The sequence below is a fragment of the Helicoverpa armigera genome, chromosome 12 (genome assembly GCF_030705265.1).
Source record: "Helicoverpa armigera isolate CAAS_96S chromosome 12, ASM3070526v1, whole genome shotgun sequence".
NCBI lineage: Eukaryota > Metazoa > Arthropoda > Insecta > Lepidoptera > Noctuidae > Helicoverpa > Helicoverpa armigera.
The window spans coordinates 3,473,483-3,484,651 of record NC_087131.1 but is presented as its reverse complement, the minus strand read 5'-3'; the positions used below and the strand labels follow the sequence as shown (position 1 = coordinate 3,484,651).

At 36.5% G+C, this 11,169-nt stretch overlaps 1 protein-coding gene across 4 annotated transcripts in view; it reads left to right on the top strand.

The window, feature by feature from the left end:
* Positions 1 to 652: 652 nt before the first annotated feature.
* LOC110378155 (vinexin) overlaps positions 653 to 11,169 on the top strand; it is a 170,424-nt gene continuing 159,907 nt past the window's right edge. For all 4 annotated transcript variants that reach the window (XM_064037176.1, XM_064037173.1, XM_064037174.1 and 1 more), the window contains exon 1: positions 653 to 1,176. The gene's annotated coding sequence lies outside the window, so the exon portion shown is untranslated. The remainder of the gene's footprint in view (positions 1,177 to 11,169) is intronic.

Sequence of the window (11,169 nt, the reverse complement as noted above, 5' to 3'; positions counted from 1 at the left end):
GAAAATAAGGTGGTGTACAATGATTTCAGTCGGTGGTGAACAATTTCTCGCTTCGGGAGCGGCGCCTGCGAATCGTTCAATTGCGGAGATATAAAAAGTAGGGGCTTATGGACCTAAGGCACATCTGTATCACAGGCTTGGGTATTTGACGAATTGTAAATAGGGACGGCCTTTCAATCTTCCCATTTATCTATTATCTTGTCATTCGATAAAACACGTTTCATCATAAAATCTAAATTAGGCACCAATTTAATTAAACGAAAAAAGATTTGATTTATAAATTCCACGCTGCAATATGTGGATTCATTGTCTTCGAATGTAGCCGCGTTCAACTTTTTTCAAACAGTTACATTAATCTCAAACCGTACTGAGGGGTCGTGGGTGAGTTCACCAAACTGCGATCATCTGGCCCCCCTGCACGCACGTGATACGTCTGCCTGCAGTATCCACTCAATACCCACACAATTATTAACTTTAAGCTCAGAGAGATAGAGCTGAAAATGGTATGAGTGGGGTTAATAAGCTGCAATACACAGCAACAATGCCTCTCCAAATGAACTCTGTTGTAAGGACATAGTGTCGAGATTGGCCCTTCTGAAGGACGCGACCCCATCACGCAGACGCGGAAGCTCGCTACTACGTCACACTAGCGCTAATCTCGCTCCTACTCAACGTTGTTTTCGTTGTTTCCTCAATACTATACAATCATGTGAACTTTCTTAAAACAATCAAATAAACCTTTATTCATTTTAGTTTCTGTATGTTTTGTGTATCGAGGTTTCCGTGTGAGGCGCGTCTTACTCGGGCGTGTGTAGTGTGTAATAGTACAGATTCGCCCGCGGCTAGCTTCATTCCGTTTGGCAGTTTGTTTATGTGTTGGAAGACAACAGATTGGTGCAGCCGGCTTCTCCGAGCTCCGTAATTCGAAGCTCCGTGTGTTTTCAGTAAGACGCGAGTTATCAATGAAGCTCCTTCAATAGTGCCGATCGAACAAGAACAGTGAACGAAATATCCGCAAAATTGTACGCGGAGTGAATATCCGCGTGATAGTGAGTGTTGACGTTTTGCTCCATCGAACCGTTAGACGATACGATAACGATATAAGGAATATTTCAATAGTTAATTATATTAATCAACAATTAGATATTTAAGCAGTGACTTTTGGGATCATTTACGGTAAGTTGTTTATTTGATTAGGTGTTGTAAAAATTAAGTTAACTTCTTTTGAGTACCTAAATAAATACGTGTAGGTATTAACAATATTACTAATAGTAGTAGGATAAAGATGCAGTTTCGTAAATGTTTTTTTAATTTTTATAACGTGCTCTAATTGGATTCTAACTAGAATCTCAGACATTAATGTTTTCGTATTTAGGTATGTGATGACTTAAAAAAATATTACGATACTTTAATCTCAATAAGTGTAGATAAGTATGAAATTAAATATCTGCGTAGGACATTTTTTTCTCTTATTGTATTCGTAGGCTATGGGACCTCGTAGCAGCTGCTACAAGGCCTACGGGCTTGCTACGACAACGTGAAATGGCGGGGGTTATCAACCCCTGCACGTAGGGGTGTCACTCAATAAATAGTTGGCCTACGGTCTCCAATAAACTAGAAGTGGTTCGTTTTTGTAAATGATCTGGGCTGATTTCCAAGCAATTTTGGTTCGTGGTTAAACGAATTTTCTGAGAGACACATGAATAAGCACAGTTTATCAAAAAGCCGAATGGATTTCTTTAAAGTTCTTTAGTTTTCCTTTTCGTACAATTCTATGGTTGCGGCTACTTACAATAGCTGGTGTATGTAGTCAAATTATTAACGGAGGCTCAAATTATTTAGAGATAACAGAGCGTTCAAACATTTATTTATAAAGTCTCGTACCTAGTTCCAATAAAATTAAAAATCAATGGAAAATTTTCCCATATAAATTCAAATCGAATAATTAAAACTCTGTCGCAAATGGAAAAACAAACCAGCATTACTTACATAAAGTGGTTAAGCGTGATAACAAATCCGTATGCGGTCAACATTTGTCCTAATGAACGAGTTTGCAATCACAACCCAGATTACTTTAGCACAACACTAAACTAATATTAAAAATTCACCATTTAATCTCGAGAAAGGAGGTTAGCAGCGAGTTTAACTTCTATAATGGGATCGTATTAGGTACAGAGATTTAAAGGATTGAAAATGCGATTGCAGTAGGAAATGTTGAAAATCGGAGAGGAATTAAGATCTTAAGAAGGATTAGGAGCAGTGATTTTATTACAATGGATTACCTGTTACAACTTTTTGGCCCTCTCTGCGAAAATTCATCATTAAGAATATCCATTAATAGGTAATAGGTAGGTATCTCTTTTGTTCTGGGGACATACATAAGCGATTATTGTTCAATAGTAGCAGCTTGTGATCATGAGGCGGTTTTCCAAATGAGAGAACATTATTTTATTTACTCATTGGTCAGAAAAGGGAGTTTGGAAGAAAACCTATCTCGTATATCCAAATGAGCATGATTTCATTTGTATTGGTATATTATGAACTGTTACCAAATACGTATAGTTATTTAGGTATAGCCAATTTTCACCAGGTGTATTTCCAGACGCAAGTCTACCTAGTCTAGTCCATAAAGCTATGTATTCTCGTCTGAGCGAGAACGGTGGCGTACCTTATGCATGAAATTAGTATGTCAGATTTCTGACACAAAGCAAACGCGTGTCTAGACCTAGAGCTTATAGCTTAGCTAATATTATTATCTAAAGGAACATAGATATATGTAGTGTTAAGTGGAACATCTTCCATTAACAAATTGCTTCCTTATAAAACTGACGCAATTTCTTCCGCTGTATTATATGGTTAATCATCGTGTTTAACCATTAAATAGGGAGGGAGTTTAAAGTAGATTCTCATGTTCTATTACTACCAATTAATTTTAATTAATCTTAATAACTCGTTAATTTACACGCCGCGTTGTTGCCAAAACATGCTAGCATCAAATGTAATATCCTTGTGATCCCTTTTAAGTGGGATCATTTCTAACATTCCCATTCACTGATGATACAATTTCATGCCTTTAAAAATGATCTTGGTGATAAATGAGTTTAACCTATGTTTTAAATGGGATCAAGTTATCATTCAAGGATTGTTACGCCTTAGTACAATTTTTGGGCATCGCTGTTGATTCTGGTCTTTTAAGAAGCTCGATAAGGTGTCTAAATATCCTAAATATCAAAAGTTTACAAGTCTCTGTTCTCTAATGAACTTTAAGATAATAATACTTTGATCAATATCGATGTCTATCATCCTCAATCCAAAGCGAAGTGCGTCCATAGTGAATCTATCTAGAGACAGCGTAACAGCAATCGCCACTTTCATGGAAGACCAAGAATTTGCCACGGTCTTTCTAAAATTACTTCATTCAACTGTTGATATTCTACCGTGGATCTAGCTCAGTTTCCCATAGGAATCTAGGCCAATGTAGCTCTAGATGATTGAAATATACTGTTTACATACCACGCCAAAAGCGAACAATTTATTGCCATTCACGTGATTCAAGAATATTTTCGGGTTTCCGAACAAGATGTGAAGAAATGATAAGGCTAAAGAATTTTGATGGAGTTCAAAGCGGTCTGACGTCAAAGTTTGATTGACTGTTTTTGAAATAAACGGGATACATAAAGCTTACGTTATTCTGTTTTTAGTTGTACCTGGAATCTTTATTTTTAGACCAGTTTTTCTTGTGATCCGGATTCCAGTTGAAAGACTGGTTAGAACATCCGAAATAAACGCTCCAATCATAGGCAGGTATATTAGTAATTAAGCCCAAATTCTAAAACAAACTGGACTGAGGAGATTGGATAGGCATTCGCTTCTTATAAGACACTGGTAGGTACTCGGCTGCATCCGTTTAGACTGGAAGTCGACCTCAACATAGTTGGGAAAAAGGCTAAGCAGATGAGATGACGTGAATAACTTCAATATAATCTTGGCATTCACCGTAGCGTTCATATGTGTAATATGTAGTTATAGTTTTCAGATAACAGACGTAAACAAAACGTATTTCTATACAACTGTCATAGTTATTTCTGTAAACTAAACTATGGTTAGACTGTTTACGTTCCACGTCGAGTAACTTCTAGCCTTCATGTAAATTATAATTAATCTTTCGTAAAACATGTGTTAACGTGCCAACTAGAGCGTAAATTAGTAATATTAGTATTAACACGTTCCCTGAAAATTGAGTTTTCAGTAATTAGGATTTTGTTTGTGACAAATTAAAAGGTTTTTGTTGACCTTCAAAGATGAAACAAAATATTCTTACAGTATTCATTTTTTTTTAAAACCTTTAAAATAAAACTGTGGAATTTGTCAAGACGTCTTTCATCGCAACGAGAATACATTATGAACGTGTCCCAAAGTTTTGAATAACGAGTTACAACCTCCATGCTTTCCTGTTTACGCAATAATTCCGAACTCCTTTTTCAATAAACAAGCTACCTAAACCTAAAACCTATTTTGTTTCCTCCACCATAAAACCGCATTCTCCATAATAATCCCGTCTTCTTTATGCGTTTGCTTAGCAGGGATTTTCTTTTTAAGGAGTTACAAAATGTAGCAGGGTACCGACCTACTTCTTGGTCCTGCATTAACAACAATCTGCTTCCGCGTTTTATGCACCTGTATAAAACTTAACCTAAGTAAAATCTAAGCAGATTTCGCCCCATCTAATCTACTCTCATATCAGTCTTACGGTCTTTCACTATATTTAATCTTATTGTTACTTTGATTACTAGAGATAGGAGCTTATCGAGCTGGAAAAGTATGAGTAGTTAAATTAATAGAGCGATATGTATAGGCTTATGTTGGCAATAGATTCCTGAAAAAATATTTCACAACATAACTCAGTATATTTAAAACTACTCGCTTCGGTAGGTATCTTACAGCTCATCATCATCTTAAAGCTATGTTATACAACATCTTTTCTGAAGACGAAATCTACTAAAACCGAGACGAAACAGTTCCTCAAAGCTCATTTGATCCCCATCAAAATTCTTCTGTCCACTCAATCATTGTTACCTCACACTCCATAAACTCAATTGTACCGTCATTGCTAATATTAGCGTTCTATATTCAGCCATAGTTAATCAAATTGCTCGAAATGAAACTTTGTAGTATAGCTAGGTACCTATAGTTTTATGGCGTTCTAGATTTCGTAATCTGAAATTATGGTGGCCTGAAATTAAGGTCTTATTCAAAAGGCATTCATCTAATTTGCAAATGGTTTATCATCTAGGTTGTGGCACTTCGAATATGCATGTTGAGGCATTGTATCATTATTTAAGAAGGGCTTAATCCAAGGTAAAAGTTAGTTTGAAGAGCAAGAGACTATTAGTTCTCTTATTCTCTGTTTAGCCTTTTCCCAACCACGCTGGAGTCGGCTTTCAGTCCCACCGCCTGCAGCTGAGTACCAGTGTATTACAAGAAGCGACTGTCTATGTGACCTCCTCAATACATACACAGCAATAACACACAGTTACAGTACAATTCATAGAAAATCTATAAAGTTATAAAATTGTACTTTCAAATGCTATTAAAATGAGAATAAGAACAAAACTGTTACCCAATAGTTTATTTTAAATTAGTGCCCTTTTACCAAAAGACAAACTATTCGAACAAAGGTTTACTAAATAATAAATGGTAAAATAATAGAGCCATTTGTAGGGCACTCCCACGCAACTTATAGGAGTCAAGCAAGGGTCACGGTTTGTGAATGAAGCGCTAAATGCTTTCTTTATTATTTACAAAGGGCTTGGGATGTGATAATAATATATTTTGTATTAATGGTTTTTAAAATACAGTACTATTTGGTATTATTATAATAGTTACCATTAACCTTGACAATCTAGAGTCATAATAACATTTTTGCGTAATTTGTATGTCTTCGGTCAGATCTCTGATCGATCTATCGACTTTTGGATTTAATTAATTACTATAAGCTTATTCTGCTTAAGCTTATACTTAAGCTCCACAGGTATCTGTGGAGATCAAAGGGGGAGGCCTATGTTCAGCAGTGGACGTCCTATGGCTGAGGTGATGATGATGATGATGATGATAAGCTTATTCTGAATATTTAAATTGTTTATTAACAATGACTTTATGACTCTAATACTTTCCTTACATCATCCCTAAATCCACACAAAACAAGAATCCAAGCTTTCCTTTATTGATTCAATTCTGTTCACAATATTACGTGACAAAATTAAATGCACTTACTAATGATTACATCAGACCACTTACGCATAACATCTATTTTCTCCTATTAGCCACACTGTGCACTATTCACACATTAATTTAAGCCTACGCTTAGAATAAAGGATCACTGTTTTGTACAGTGTACACGTCACTTTTGTTTATTGCAAACAATTCTGTTCTCATGACCTGCCCCTGAGCTTTTCATGAAGTATTTAGATCAAGTGCATTTTCTAAATAGAATTTTGAGCTACCTGCATGTATAACTGAATGTGATCATTTTGTTTTAGACAATGTTTACCTAATTATACTCAGAATGGAACACGAATAAATTAAACAAAATATATGACACGGAGTCAGAATCATTTTTAGGTGTTAAAGGGAGTAGACCTCATGGTATCAATAAACCAACCCACTTCACTGTGCCAATGTGTAAACTTTTCAAAATAAATCCAATTCCAATTGAAGCTACAAACCTACTTTTTATAACAGTCGTATTTGGTAAACAAGCGGAGGTCCATAGCGTGACTAAAGTAATTGACGCACCCTTAACAGCCGTGACACAAAGTCAGCTGTGAGGGCTTGCACATTCGACGCGCATTTACACTTACATATGCACCCTAAGATACATACAATTACACAAATTAACATACAGACAGACATTCCTACTGCTGCGAATCACGTAATGAGTCTGAAACTTAGAGCATTTTACTAACTGGAGACGCTTTTGTCGTGCCTTTCCTTCTGCCAGAAGTATGGTCACACACGTTCCCATGCGTTAGCTTCAAGTTTATGCTTTTTTGCGAAAACTTATTATTCTTTATTTGTATTTCTTCACACTTATTCACAAGATAATATAATGCTTTTATTTGTAAATGTGCGTGCGTAACAATGTAATGATGCATGAATGGGCTATCCATATTCGTTGCGTTGTCTTACCCACTTTTTCGTTGCGTTGTCTTACCCACTTTTTCGCACTGAGATTTGTGCACGGCAGTTCCAGTTGGTAAAATGCTCTAAAATTCTGAACATTATCATTCTGGTTTGTCCTTAAAAGATTCATGTAATGCGATATTTAACAGATGGTAATTCGTTCGTTTGAATGCAGCGCTGTTAGAGTTTTATCTTTGAGATCACTTTAACTCTCACTAATTAGTATTATCTGTTTGGTATGTGTGTGGTGGAGTGAGAGAAGTAGATTGGCCTTCTTTTATTGGAAAACAGGAGCTACGCTACATTACATTTACATCTTGGGTAGATTTTAGTAGACTCTTTTAGGCCTTTCAACTATAGGTAGGTATACATTTGGAACTATTCTAAGAATTCTAAGAAAAAATTCGTAGGAACTATCATTATGTCCTCTGAAGAAAAACATGAAACAGAATTTAAAAGTAATAACAAAATCAAATAAAAATGCGTTTACACAAATTGCGGAAGCTGAAGACGGCGCGGTCTAACAGTTTTTCTTTCCAATATCCGCCATGATGAGTGACGAGGAACATCTTTAATAGAATATCACTTTAAATTGAAATTTTCTCAAGGATCTTGATAACGTTGGGTCTTTATAGGCCGACAATGACGGGGCCAACTGTCCGGGGCTTATCTGGCTGACCCCAACCCTTTTCACTGCCAGTCCAGCATTCCCTGCCTATGTAATGGTGATGCCCTCATGAAGTGAGCACGTATGTACTTAAGTGCTAAGGTACGTACCAAAGTCACATGCCGAATTTTTGGAAGTTTTTTGTTTGGGTGTGGAATAATTGAGGTTTGCGTTTCTATGAGACGAAATGTCTGTGGGAGACTGTTGTGGAATGTAATGCTTTTTTGGGAAGGTATCTATTGGTTTAATACTGAGACTATAACTTCGTGTTAGGAATGATTGTTATTGCTTACAGATTAGTTAAGGGAAAGTAAAGGGCTAGAGGATTCTTAACTCATACAGCGGAAATCTCTTGTATGTGTTATGGACCATGTGATTAATTCGGGCATTATTTATAATGCCCGAGCATTATGAATAATGTCTAGCTTTATCGGGCCAAGTGATTAATAACTATCTTAACTTCATTATTTATCACATTGCACGGGCATTATTATATTGCTACATGACAGTTGGGCAATTTGATAATAAAGCTATATTTTATGCGGTGCGAGGGTGGCAGTTGTTCTAATAAATAAATCCTGTTACTTGCTACATATTTTATGATTATTGTTTTAAATTATGTGTTCTATTTTAAGTCTAGCCACAAAATTATTAATTGGACAATTGTCATCTAATTTACTAACTCGGCCTAATTTTTCTTGGTTTGTTTTTTTTTTATGGTAGAATTTAATTTGGATTCAAAACATTGTATTAAAAACTGAACTTAGTGACGAAAACGAATCGCTGCAAAACCGAATCCACGTAGTCTTGTCTGCCCTACCCCTAGAGTGCAATTCAAAACCGCGTAGGCGCGGAGGGGCGAGGCGGCCTGCGAGCTGAGGCTCAGGTAGTTTCAGCGCTCGCCGCCGCGGCTGAGGCTGGCCGGCTGGGCCGGCCAGCAAGCCGAAGCTGCGGTGGTGAGCGTGAAAACTATCTGCGACGATAAGCTCGCATGGGACCGCCGGAGCCCCGCAGCGCCGGAGCCGTGACAGAAGCCATGCTTGCTGCATGTTGCATGCTTACTTCTATGCTCTGTCAATTGATATGGGATGTGTTATATTTAGTTAAATGTCAATAACAATAAAAAAAAATGAAATTAAATATGTTTGTATTACTTTGCCCAAAAGGTCACGGGCAATATGTATAGTGCCCGGTCAATTTGATTGTTTGAATAATTATTATCAAACTGCACTCTCATATTGGGCATTATTCATAATGACCGGGCATTATGTATACTGCCCAATTTATCACTTGGTCCATAACATATGTATTATGTATGACTAGATTATGTTTACACTTACTAATACTCAAACCCGGAACAGTTATCGGTAGACCATACACGTACATGTCTTGCAGTGGCGAGGCGTCCTAATAAGCCGATTCCCATCGGCTTCCCTTTCGAATTTCAGGAAAGAAGCATAGGTATAAGTTATAATATATTTATAGGTATAATTAATATAATCATTTAAACCACACAATTTAAATATGTAGGTATAACAAAACGCCTACCACCGTAAAAAAAATTGTCTATAAATTACTTGAAACATTTTGCTCCTACTAAACAAGCCGCGGCTTCCTCCTCCATACAAAACTACGCTTGCGTGACGTCATCCACGCCGCGCCGCGCGATGTTCGCAAAATAAGGGCGAGCGGTAAGCCGGCTCACGGAGCGGGTTCCACCAATCAAAAGTCGCGAGTGAACGAGAAAGAACGCGTCAAGAGTAGAGTAGCTATATCTGTCTACGCGCGAGTGATAGCGCTTAGAGCTCTCAAATATGTAAACAAACAAATCAGACAAATTCACTCTCATTGTTCTTATTTTGTTTTAGATAATACCATTAACAATTTTTTCTTTGTATTACTTAATTGAATTTATTGGTGTGTGTATCATTTAGAAATAACATAGTTCGTGTGTGTACAATATTTTATGTTAGTTTAAGTGTTTTAGTTACATTACGTCAACATAGATGGCGTTGTGCATTTTTAAGCAAATCCTGAATCGCGGTGTTAAGATTCTCCGCGATTTAATGACCCTACTTGGGGATTTATAATTTTTTGTATTCATAGTAGTTGGTGGCAGTATCATTACTCCCTGCTAATCCTCGCGATCGCACTGTGACCTGGTACTCAGTACAATGTGTGTGCGTAGTGAAAGTAGAGATACCTGATACCTACGTTGAATTGAGTTAATTTGATACGTAGACAGTTTGCATCAGGTTTCTTTTTAGTGTAGCTACCTACTTTTAAAACTTGACTAGGATAGCATTTATCGCATAAGACTGTTTTCCGACAGATTATTTACTTTAGGAAGGAACCTATTTTTCAAAGTTAAGTTTTGAGAATAAAAGCTCGGGCACGCCGCACGGGTGAATTACCTACCTATATTACGTCAATATTAAAATTACTAACGTCCTGACGGATTTATGAAACATATACCTACGATAAATATCAATGGCTAACAGGCCGTTGTAAATTAAATACGTAAAATGTATTGTTTCTAGTGCCAACATTTCTCAGATTCTAGTAGTTAATATACCTAACTAAAGATAATAAAGTTTTTTAGATATTAATAATCTGCCGAATCCAAAGTCAGTGCTAAAAGGTGGACTGAGAAATTACCTCCATTACCTCTCCCCATCCCTGAGTACTCCCCCCCCCCAGTTTTTTTTCTGCTGCGGCTTCCCTATTTCATTAAACCACCCTTCGCCACTGATGTCTTGTAATATGTTTTAGACGGCAATGTAATTTTAATTGTTGCATCTGGTTATGTAATGAAGTGGAACACTAATTTAAACACGGTAGGTAATTTATTTGGTAAATATAAGAAAAACCTAAATATATACCTGCTTCATAGTCCTTTGTAAGTGGACAGGATACTTATCTTAGGGTTGAACAATCTGTGAAAAAGTTAACATAGCTATAATACTTACCTGGCTCTAGTTATTTAAAATCTTGTAGCTCTTTAAACTTCAGTCGTACAATTTCCTACCTGAATATTGCTACTTCAACTATTAAAGAAACAGTCTGTTTCATGACATAATATGTAAATGTAATGAACAATACCAAATTCTAGACTATTTAATAGGTCGTAATCATTTAACGAGTCTCAATTATGTGAGGATGACGTAGTTCTGGGCATTTGGAATAGTGTCCGAATTAAAATTTTATTGCTACTTACTACGTAATGACAAGTAGGCGTCGAGTTGTAAGATGAAACACCCTGTTGCTTTAAATATTTATTTTGTGAACACACAGTAAGATAAATATACAGTAAATAAAAT